At 36.8% G+C, this 12,661-nt stretch overlaps 1 protein-coding gene across 4 annotated transcripts in view; it reads right to left on the reverse strand.

Moving 5' to 3' along the window:
• Window positions 1-243: 243 nt before the first annotated feature.
• PRR16 (proline rich 16) overlaps window positions 244-12,661 on the reverse strand; it is a 173,158-nt gene continuing 160,740 nt past the window's right edge. For 3 of the 4 annotated variants that reach the window (XR_008574633.1, XM_054809377.1, XM_054809380.1), the window contains one exon: window positions 244-3,937. The gene's annotated coding sequence lies outside the window, so the exon portion shown is untranslated. The remainder of the gene's footprint in view (window positions 3,938-12,661) is intronic. The other variant, XM_054809378.1, reaches the window with a different exon arrangement.

Genomic DNA, 12,661 nt, shown 5'->3' on the forward strand with positions numbered 1-12,661 from the left:
AATTGTTTGTATCAGGAGAGGGACACTTTTATAACACCATGGTGATCACCACAATTTTGCAATCTTTTGCTTCCCCTTTATAAAACAGCTATTTTAACATATCCATATTTCTGTCATGAATAATGGTGGTCTTTGTCTTTTTAAAAAACTCAAGTGCTGAAAGTATGTCTTGTAGACACATCCAGAACTGTCAGCTTTTTGTTTTGCACACCTCATCATTTCAAGCATATTGGTTGCTCCAGATAGCTTTTCAGATACCAGATAATGAAACACTGCACTATTCTAGAATCACTTCTGCAGGCACTTCTTATACACAGAACACCCATAAACCTACCAAAGCACCCATCGGTCTCTATAATGTCACCTTAGTTGAAGAGGTTCTGCTGGTCTGTGTCAAAATATTTAACCTAAGACAATGGAAAAACTACAAAATTTTGTTGTTTAATGAGATAATCTAATTGTCCCCTCTGGTTTTAAACTTTATGAAAAAATATTTCAGTGCTAATTATTTGCCAATAATTTCTGAAATTCCAGTAGAGTCTTATTATCCTGTGTTGAAGTGTTATCTCAGGGGAGTATCTGCATGGTATATAGACATTAGCTCAATTTAGATCACAATATTGAATACTTACCTAAATATCTAATTATTTAAATCCTTAAAAATCAAGAAATCCAAATTTACCCCAGTGTCACAGGTAGTTGAATAAGATGTGATACATGTGGGTGTATGTGTGTGCACACATACTGAAATTTACTTTCCAGTATAAAACTCCAGTTAATGCAGAACTGTAAGCAACAGCATGTGATTGATGAGAACCATGATTCACAGTGTCCTCTTCCAACTACATTTTTCACTTACATTAGGTCTACATGTTGTTATATATTTATTATTTTTGCATTGCATATGTTCTGTAAAACCACTCCTAGGACCAGGTCATTATTTTTCATATCTGCTGTATTTTTCTGAAGAAAATTGTGCATTGTTCCAGGTGTTTTTTGTACAGCAAAATTTTCACACACAAGGTGATCTAGAACTCAGTATAGCAGAAAAGTATTTGCAAGTAGTAACAAATTATTTCACTAGATTTTTATTGGGCTATTTTCAAATATAGATGAATGCATTCTGTTCACAAAAATAAGAGCTTTTCCAAATATTATTATTAGATAATAATGGAAGTGCTCAAATTAGCATTTTGAAATTTTCTTATTGTTTCAATAATGTTGTCCCTTCTTTAAACAACTCTGAATATTAGTCTCAAAGAGTGAGCTCTCCAATTTTAAAATATACGTTATCCAAAGAGGGAACAAAACCAAGCCCATGCAAGTTGTGTGTCCAAATATGTTATTCTAATGACACAGAAACAAAATCACAGTTAAAAGACTGTAAGCCAACCATAAGCTAAAATGTACGGGAACAAAACACAGCCATCATTCTTCAACAAATACAAAGGTTTCATTTAACCATTGCACCAGTGGAAATTGACCGCTAATCTTCTTTAAAAAAAGTCAAACCATGAGACGATCCCAAGTTTACCAAATAAGGGAGGCTAACATTCACTTAATTATTTCATTTTGTGATTTCCTGACAAACTGTAAAAGCTATTTATGGCTTCAGAGTCACAAGCAAAGACAGAGCTCAGGTCTTTCTCCAAAAAATACAATAACATGAGCATCTTTTGCAGTAACAGGACTTGTGGCACTTACTTCAGCAGAGCTGGCATTTCATTCATCAGCAGGGAAGGGTGCGCATGCGTACACACACAAAAAAACACGCACGCATACACTAGTTAGTACATTAGAGCAGAGCAACACATTTTTAAGTTATCTGCCCTTTACAAAGTTAACCCACAGATTAAAAAAGGCTTGAATTTTCCATTTTTTGTTGTTGAAAGATCATTTTTCTGTTAGTGAGCACTTAATAGGTTCCATAAAGTAATGAAAATAAAGAAAAACTTATTCAGCTTTACAAATCAGATATATATGACTGGATTTAAAATGAATGTTTTAAGTGAGCTGGGAATCACATGCTTTACTTTTCTCTTAAAATTACCCACAGGGTAATGGACTAAGAAAAAAGGAAAAAATATATTTTTATTCAAAACAGCTCTAGCATTGAAATGTTCAATAACTTCATAACAAAACACTGCAGTAGGTGGATAACAATGACTCTTCTTAACTGTAAACTGCTGATAGTTCTAAGGAAAAACCTCTTATTCTGTAGCTTCTCAAATTATTTTTGATCAAATATCAACTTCATGGCCTTGTTAGCATGCTAAAACAAACAAAAACAAAACAAAAAAGTCCTAGCACACACACACACCAAAAAAAACCCCAACTCCCAAAAAACCTAAACCAGTTTTTGAATAAAATGAGACAGCTGAGAAAATGTCTCTGTATAATTTGGGAAACCGCCATTATTAGACTACATTCCTTTCATTCTTAAACATCCAAATCTTCACTTGCTAAAACTCACTGATAATAAAAAAATCTATCCCATTATATAATTAGATTTATTTGTGTGGATATTAAAATAAACTATGTTCTGAAATTAAGAGTTAAAATACCTCCTCTTGTTTTCCATACATATTTGCCTGTATAAATATACTTCATCATTTTACAAATTACAGTATTTATATTAAAGCTTTCGGTCAGCAAATCATTACAGCTTAACACAAACAAATAATTCCTGTGTTTTGGTTCTGTCTTTAAATCATTTTTGGAGATAACGAAAACCAGCCAGAATGAGTGACTGCAAATAATATAAACAACACATTTATTTAGAAAAATAAACTGAAAATGCTGCTTGTCTGTTAGATTGCTCCATGAAGTATAGACAATGGCTAGAAAAAATTTATGTCAAATACATATTACAAATGACTTCTTTAAGGGTAACTGGGACTATGTCAATGTTCGATAGGAACATTTTGGATGTATAATTCAATAGACTAAATTTCTTTGCTGCTAATATGATAAAAAATGGATGCTATTAAAAAAGATTATATCCCCTTTTTAAATACACCTTATCACATTGATGCTTTTTCATATATATACATATATATATATGTATGTATATGTATGTATTTATTCAAACCTAAGAAAGGACCGTAGTCCTTTCTGTGAAGAGATCCCCATAGTGAAAGAGAGCGCAAATGTTTTTCTCCAGTTCTAACATTTTAATTCCTTTTGGAGCCCCGGCAAAATATAGATTGTTGTGGTTCAAAAGTCTCCTGGGGCCATCTGTGCAAATGGTGGCACACATCATTACCCTGAATGGAAGTGACAGTGCAAATACTAAAAGTGCGTTGAGATGCAATCTCTAACAGCTGAACTTCTTCAAAGTTGGGTAGAGGACAGGAGACAGCATCCTTTTAAGCAATTTAACATTACCGATGCCCTGTTCCTGTATGGCTTTGAATATGTACAAGGGATGACAGAGGTCTTCTTTCTCCACGGACGGTAACATTCCTCTGTTACAGTAAATGCATTCATTTTCTGCTATCACTTAAGTGCTTCTTTTCTCCTTTTGGCTACATATTGAAATATTTTTGGATGCTGGCTGGACCCATGAAAACCTCATTGTTTGTTAATCTGGTTGCTCAACACAGAACTCAAGTGTCAGGCTTGGAGAGAGCCATTTCTGCAACGGGGCAAGACATTTAGTCCTTTTTATTCTTCTTTTCCACTAAATGGAATTTAAGGCTGTGGCTTTTGCCGGGACTCAGCTTGTAGCTGTCAGATCTGAGAAAGATGATTCAATGCAGATTATACTCGTGATCAGTTGTGCTCTAACTTGAAGGGCTTTTCCATTCTCCATGGAGGGTCAGGTTCCTAGCTCCTTCTCAGATCTGGCCTGCAAGAAGTCACAAAGACGAATCTGATATGCAAGAAATTAAGTGATGTGCCTCCAGCTATAGATATTCCTTCAAGCCTGAAGGTGCTGTTAAAAAGAAAAGAAAGAAGACAAGGACAAAGTTATTAAAATGCTACTTTAAATAGACAATGTTAATAGCAAACAAAACAAAATTTTGAATGATCTTTCCATCTTTCATGTAAGCAAGAGTTCAAAGAATTGTGATATTTTGAAACTTGAACTTTATTATTAATATTATCCTTGGTTCTCTGCTGGAGCAAATGTGTTTAATTTCAGTGGTGTCTTTGGAATCACATTATATTATAACACTGAGAAACTGATCATTACTATCCTAGGTCTCGGAGTACCTGGTGATCCTGAAATTATGATTTTTTAATTTTTTTAATTATTCTTTTTCAGAAGATTACCTTTTTTAAAAAAAAAAAAATTATTATTGTTCAGAAGATTACCCCACCTAACATAACAATTCAGCTTAACAACGTGCCTTAGGACACAAAATGAAACAAGAACTCCTGAGATCTTAAAAATAAAGAGCTATACATCAAGCATTTGAAAAAACCTCTACGGATCCAGGTCTAATTTAACCTGAGAATCTGGATTCTAATCTCTATTCTAAAATTAAATAGAAAATCAATTCAGCAGAAGTTTCTCGCCTGACAGGTAAGTTTCCAAATCAATAAAATACTACATAAAATTTTGATGTGGATGTTTCATATTCATTTTTGTGAAACTGCTTTAATTTGTATAAAACACTAAAATAGTCTTAGAGTCAGTGAAAGAGAGTAATGCTCCAATCTAGTGTGGTGGCTCACTGTCTCACTGAATTTCCTTACTTTATTTATTAGACGAGATAAAGCAGGATCAAAAAGAGAGACCTTGGCATACTTACCTGTTGGTAGCTAGGGCACTAACTTGTGTTAAATGATTAAATTCACACCTCCGGAGGAAAAGAACGAGAACTTCCTCTTCTAGTGTTGGTGATTTACACCCAGAGCTACATACTGCAAGGGGGAGGAAAATTACTTCTTTGCCATTAGTTTTATGAACTATTCACATTTGCTCTTATTTCACATTGACTGGAATGCTTTAATTTGATAAAAATCATCAAGGGATAGGATAGAATTTCACTTTGGCAGGAAAGAAAAAAAAGAATGTGAGGTTGGTGTACTGTGAACCCTTTTTATTTTTTTCCCCACAACTAAAACAAAATATCAATTATTCATGGAAACTTAACATTCAAGACTGTAACAGTGTCCCCATGTAACCGAGCAGTCTAGCAAACATGGTATAATAAATTTATGACAAAATTGGCCTGGAAGGAAATTTTTTTCCTAGTCAACTATTTATGTTTTGGCTCACATTATTAACGAAAAAGATGAGTATCTTAAACAACTGTTAGCAGCTTATTTTTGAACTGAGGAGTGTCTTCGTATCACTAGAAACACACAACCCTTTTTTAGTTGTCACAGTTTCTTGCTTCAATTACATTTGGGCTAATGATTTGTGTATGTTAATACCTCATAAAAATCACAAAAAAAAAAAAAAAAAAGATGGTATTGCCCTTGAGCTCAACTTAATGCTCTTGAAACAGGATGAATATGGTACAACAAACATATATTTAAAAGTAGTAGTAGTAGTAGTAGTAATAATTAATAATAATAAAATAGTACAAATAGTACTCGTTCTTTATCAGAAAATAGTTCTTCCTTAAACTTATTCTGAATACAGCACAATACAATGCTAAGCAGCTGTAGGCATGAAAAGCAATATAATTCTTTTCTTTTCCTGTGGCTTGCAATTCATAAACATATTCAATATCATGCCCATAAAACCATTGCTATGCAGAACACTGCAGATGGAAAATATTAAGGGAAAAGGCTACTAAAGGGAACCACCCTTTTACCTCAGACCTATGGGATGCCTATGCATACACTGGTTAGCATAAATGGAACAGTGATTTACTGCTTGGAACAAAACAGGAAAAGGATAGGAGGGGACATTTATCCAAGCTTACCTGAATGAACAATAAATTTTGCTTTAAAGATACTCAGATACAGAGATACTCAGGTTCAACTTACAGTATTTAAAGAATGATAAACACAGTTTGATTCTATAATGACATGACAGAAAGACATCAAACAAATTATATAAAAGACTGTGTTGGGTTTGCGTGGCAAGGTTTTGGTAGCAGGGGGTCTACAAGGGTGGCTTCTGTGAGAAGCTGCTAGAAGCTCCCCCTGTGTCTGACAGAGCCAATGCCAGCCGGCTCCAAGACAGACCCGCCGCTGGCCAAGGCCGAACCCATCAGCGCCTCTGTGATAACATATTTAAGGAGGAAAACAAAACAGTTGGGAGAGCTTTTGCAGCCAGAGAGAGGAGTGAGAAGATGTAAGAAACTCTGCAGACACCAAGGTCAGTGCAGAAGCGGGGGGAGGAGGTGCTCCAGGCGCCGGAGCAGAGATCCTCCTGCAGCCCGTGGTGAAGACCATGGTGAAGCAGGCTGTCCCCCTGCAGCCCATGGAGGAAGGATGAGGGGGTGTAGAGATTCCACCTGCAGCCCGTGGAGGACCCCATGCCGAAGCAGGTGGAGGCACCTGAAGGAGGCTGTGGCCTGTGGGAAGCCCACACTGGAGCAAGCTCCTGGCCGGACCGGTGGCCCCGTGAAGAGGGGAGCCCACACCAGAGCAGGTTTGCTGGCAGGACTTGTGACCCCGTGGGGGACCCCACACTGGAGCAGTTTGCTCCTGAAGGTCTGCACCCCGTGAGAGGGACTCCATGCTGGAGCAGGGGAACGATGAGAGGAGTCCTCCCCCTGAGGATGAAGAAGCGGCAGAAACACCGTGAGATGAACTGACCGTAACCCCCATTCCCCATCCCCCTGTGCCGCTGAGGGGGGGAAGGTTGAAGCCGGGAGTGAAGTTGAGCCCGGGAAGATGGGAGGGGTGGGGGGAAGTGTTTTAAGAGTTGATTTTATTTTCTCATTCCTCTGCTCTGTTTTGCCTAGTAATAAATTAGATGAATTCCCTCTCTAAGTTCGGTCTGTTTTGCTTGTGATGATAATTAGTGAGTGATCTCTCCCTGTCCTTATCTCGACCTACAAGCATTTCGTTATGCCTTTTCTCCCCTGTTTAGTGAATGAGGGGAGTGATAGAGCGGCTCTGGTGGGCACCCCAGCCAGGGTCAACCCACCACAAAGACATTTATCAATTTTGAACTGATGAGTGCAGTGGTGACTGCCAATGATCACAGAAAAGCATAATTTAAATGCAACTTTCTATGCTGGATGTAGTGTCTTTTATCAAGAAAAAGGGGAAAACCACTAGGAAATGCATTTCACATTCAATTGAAAAAGAGAGATTTAATTGATTAATACTAAGCTATATAATTTCCACACTATTTTGTCTGATAAAAGCACCTGAAAGAGTAGCCTAATTAAGATCTCCACTATCTGAGCTATTTTAGCACAGACGGCATAATTTAGACCTATGTTGTTACCTGTCATAAGCACACTAGCACTCAGAGCACATGCCAAGCTATTAGTTGTACATATCTTTTAATAACAAAAAATTTATGGTAACAAAAGCATGTAATGAGTGTCAGGAGCATCAGGTTTGTTGATATATGAAACTCATAAAATTTCCTATTTGTTACTTATAAACTGATCTTTTAAGATCCATTCAATACTTTTAATCTACATGGAATCATAGAATTGTTTTGGTTGGAAAAGACCTTTAAGATCATCAAGTCCAACCGTTAGCCTAGCACTGCTAAGTCCACCAATAAACCATGTCCTTAAGCACCACATCTACAAGTGTTTTAAATACTTCCAGGGATGGTGACTCAACCACTTCCCTGAGCAGCCTGTTACAATGCCTGACCACTCTTTTGGTGAAGAAATTTTTCCTACTATCCAATCTAAACCTCCCTGGCACAAATGAGGCCGTTTCCTCTTGTCCTATCGCTTGTTACTTGGGAGAAGAGACCAACACCCACCTGGCTACAACCTCCTGTCAGGTAGTTGTAGAGAGCGATCAGGTCTCCCCTCAGCCTCCTTTTCTCCAGGGTAAACAACCCCAGTTCCCTCAGCCGCTCCTCATCAGACTTGTGCTCTAGACCCTTCACCAGCTTTGTTCCCCCTCTTTGGACGTGGTCCAGCACCTATTTACATGTTACAAGTTAACAGCATTTTATTTGAGACAATCCTTTTCACTCTCTACAGGCTTCTGCTTTACCTTTTCAGCATATAAGTACTTTGAAACACTGAACCTACAATCACAAACACTAAAACAAAAGAATTTTGATGCTTGTTGAGGGGTCTCTCTACTCTTGAAACAACAGAAACAAATAAACCCTAGACTGCTAGTGGTAAACAAAAACTTGCTTCTTGAAGCATCCTTCTGCCCTAATATCAGAGGGGTGGAGATGCATGGCTAGACAAACCTCAGGCCTACTACTGCTTTCCCAAATTTGAGGTTCTGTATCTGAGATGTGCAAAGAGAATCTTCTATAGTGATATGAGAAAAAATATGGTGCAGGGAACCTGGCTATTCATTCTTACTACATTTTTTTGGTTTAAAAATAGGCTTTTAAACATAAGAGCTAGATAATATATGGTACTATATTAATCTTCCTGCCCTCATTTTTGCCCTCCTTTTCATTCTTAGTCAAAGCAAATTTCATTAATTATCTTGAATACACATCTGTGTCAAATGGAGGTAGAACAAAAATTAGGAAACAAAGAAATACAAAAGACAGCTAAGTCCCTAACAGAAGTAACTTTATTTCTAATGCTTAGTGAAAAATTAGCTAATAATACACTTGGGGAGTTGGTTACAAAGTCTATCTATCCAGTTTAGCACTGGCAATGCCATAGCAAACAAATAATGACACAAAAATATTAGGTATGAAGTAGCTTTGCATTAGTAATGAGTTGCCAAAGAATGTAATATCTATTGCTGGGAAGTTTCCTACCAATACTGTACCTATTACCTCTTTGCTTAATCTAAGGACCTTGCCATCATTGCCTTCTCACATTCTAGTTGTTGTTGGAAACTAAAAGAGATGGAAGGTCTAACAGGTTAAAAAAGGCACCACAACCTCATACCCCATTATTGTCAGTGTTTTTTCTGTAAAAAGTCAGATATCCTGTGGTTTACATGTAAATCAGTCAATCCATGATGCTACCTATATAACAGAAAAGAGGATAATAATACAAATCCCTGTGAACCTACACTCACTGTATAAAAATAATTTCATTGAGTATATGACATAATCTACATGTCAATGGAAAAAAAACTTTTACCGGTTAATGAAAGGGGCATTAGTCTCAGGACAAGTGAAAATTCACACAGAATATTTAAATGCTTTAAAGGACTTGTATCTGCTATTATTTAAACATTTCAAGTTTTATGTTTCGATTTTTAGAGTTCAGAGGTTTTTGTATAATTACATGTCTTAAAGTGACATGTGAATGGTTTGAAAATCATTCTCCCCAGAGTACATCTTCCAGTTGACAGGTGTAACCTTTTCTTATTCAGCCCAGAGCTAGGAAGGATGGATGATAAGTGAGCTGGCAGCCCTCCACTTGCTTATTTAAAAAAAAAAAAAAAAAAAAAGTGGGTAAAAGAAGCCATGTAGTAGACAATGTAACTATCAATATTTCTGCTTTTTTTTTTTTTTTTGACATTTACTGAGCTTTCACCTATTTCAAATTACTCAAGCAATCCAGCAGCCTTGTAGGATTAGGCCTACTTTGTAAGCCAAAAGGACTTAAAAGACATCAGAAAAGATCTGTAAATACTTTGGTGCAGCCTTTCTGCAGGTTTGCCTATTGAGGCATAAAATAATTTACGATTCTAGCTGACAACATGCTGTTCGTTAACAAGTGCTTTACAGGATTTACTTTTTCCTTTATCATTTGGCACAAATATTTTGCCACACAAGAAAAAAATTAATTTCACTGCCAGCAGACATATGGAGATTACTGAAACCGCATTACCCTGTTCTCCCTTAACGTGCCAATGTGACAAGGCTCACAATGATTCATTACTATTCTGGTTAGTCAACATACTCAAATTCAAATGTTTTCTTTACAAAAGAAAAGGGTTTTCTGTGATGCTTCTGGACACTGGGAGGTACTGTCTTTGTAGCTAGGAATTTTTAGCTGCTAGAAATTATTGAGTAGCTCACAGCTGAATCTTGGGCAGGTGCAAGAGAGGCCCTGAGGCCATGCAGCAATGGGACCAGTGTTTACTACAGGTCTCCACACTTCAGCAGCCTACTGGAATCTTCCTGACAACCAGCTGCAGCCCTTTTCCATCACACGGCACAATAGAAAGGGTTGCATCTACTGCTTGAGACTTCATGCACTGTGAGAGAAAAATTCTGAAACTTCTACACATTCATTTACCAAGACTTAACCAGCTACTTTCCTGAGCTGCCAAGGAAATTATGGTATCAAGAAGAAATTGAATGGAAACAGCAAGAAATATTCTAAAAATATAACTGAATATATTCTTTGATCGGAAGGTACAAGAAAACCCATAGCTAAGCATCAGAAAATTACTTAGCATCTTCATATACCTTGTATTTTCAGCAACAATATGCACAAAAGAGATCACCCTGACGTGACATTTACATTGAAGACATATGAAAGAATCTCCTCATAGAAACCACTATGTATTTTCTGGGAAAGTTCAAATGCAATTAATATAAACCTCAGTAAAGAGTTCTAATTTGTGAAGTGGTACATACTCTACTAGAATGCACTTGCTTTCTAGATTATAAAAATAGACACAGTAAGCTAAAACTTTTGCAAATACACAATGGTTCAATGCAAACTTTCATTTTAAGTGATGCCAGCTTCTGTTTCAACAGCTTCTTCAAATACCTGTATACAAAACAAGCAATGCTCTTATGCATCCTCTCTTAAAACCTGCTTATTAGCTGACTTACTCCCACCTATCCACCACTCCAAACAAAACAAACCATATGCCACTGATGTTTAAAAGGCAGAAATATCAATTTATCAGAGATATCAGTATTAATATTTTTCTTAGGCTTTTAGAATAATACCTTTTAATTTATTTTGAGTAATCTTAAAAATCTAAAAATGAGCTTCCAGAATTCTCTTATGTTGGTGTGACATAACACTGTTTGAAACAAACACGTAATTTTGGAATATCTCTGGAAAAAGCAAAGAAAATGAGGATCAACATTTCACCTTCTCATTTCAAAGCTCTTGACATGGATCACTTTACTTCTGTAACCTGTTTAACCATTTTAAGCTGAATGCCCAGAAGTCTAGACTTGAATGAAAAAATATTTTTTGACAAATTTAGTGATCCCTGTTTTCGTCCATCCAGCTCTAATGATGTATAATGTGATATAAAACTGGATGGGACAGTCAAACACGAGCTCAACAACAAATCTTGCCTCCACTTAGCCTTTAAGGAAATTAATTTCTCTCAATTATTAGCACAAACTTCCCTATCAAAATCTACACATGTGAAAAATGTAGTAAAGAACTACTTCAAGTGCATAGGTAGCAGCATGTGGTGAGCTCCAGCAGGAAAGGGGGACAATTACACAGGCAAAGATCTATCCCAGTTTCAGGTCTCTTTTCTTATTATAGGAAAAATTCAAAGCCATAAAGCATCTTTGCCTTAGACCTTTCAGAATGTCAATCAAATATGCTTAAAGGCTTGCCTCACAATGAACATAAAATCAATTTTTTTTTAATTTTTTTTTTTTTGTTGTTGTTGGTTGGTTGGTGGTTTTGGTTTTTTTCAATATAAACATTTGCAAACCTCAAGACCTTTGCCAGTGCAAACTGGCTTGCTGACTGTAAACTGCTGGCCATCCCTGCTTCAAAACAAGTATCCATGCTCATCTGGCTTTGGAGTGATTTGCTTAACATAAAAGATATTTGGGCCAACAAAAGCAGCTCGGAATTCAAATACAGCTCATTAAATTCTCCTGCTAATGCTATTCAGGAAAAGGTTACTAGCAAAATGTGCAATCCAGTGCTTTGTACATTAAGCACAGGCCTCAAATACAGTGTTTGGCCAATAAAATACCACAAACTATTGGGCCAGTAATTCTGTGAGCTGTTCACCAAAGAGGTTAGTCATTTTGATGGACTGCCTTGAAGTTGAAAACAAGAATAAAACCTCTGGATCTATTTATCTAAATCAGTTAGTCAGATATATAAGACAGCCTGCTGCAAAATCCTGATTCCGATCAGAATGGTGGCACACGCTCTGGGCTATGTGGATTGGAATTGTGTTTGAAGCACTGAATCTACTGTGTGCCCGCTGAGTTGGCTAAGGTCCTCTCCAACGTTGTTTTTCAAGCCACAGTTCAAGCTAAGAGAGTTTGCAGCTCTTCAGATAAGTCACAGATGGTCCTCTGCATATTTGGAACACCTCTTTAAACATTTCCTCCTCTGCATGGGACAGAAGGCCAAAACCACTGTTAATTTTTTTTCAGTTAGGATGGACTTTCTATCTGCCATGATATACAGCAAAGACACTTTGCTTTGTTTTCTGTAATTGGTACATCCAGAAATGGTTTTCTCCTGCTGAGTTAGTCAAAATTATTAGAAGAAAGTACTTAATCTTGAACAAAGATTCCCAAATCTTATAAAGTCTGTGGTTACAGTTAAAGTTATATGCATAAATTTCAGATTTCCTGAATCTACTGTATTTTGTACAGCATTGTTCTTTAAATCCTACCCTATAGTCTCTTAAGTTTCAGTTTCTGCTGTTTGAAACCAAGTAAATTCTCACA

This window comes from Grus americana, chromosome Z (genome assembly GCF_028858705.1).
Source record: "Grus americana isolate bGruAme1 chromosome Z, bGruAme1.mat, whole genome shotgun sequence".
Taxonomy (NCBI): Eukaryota; Metazoa; Chordata; class Aves; order Gruiformes; family Gruidae; genus Grus; species Grus americana.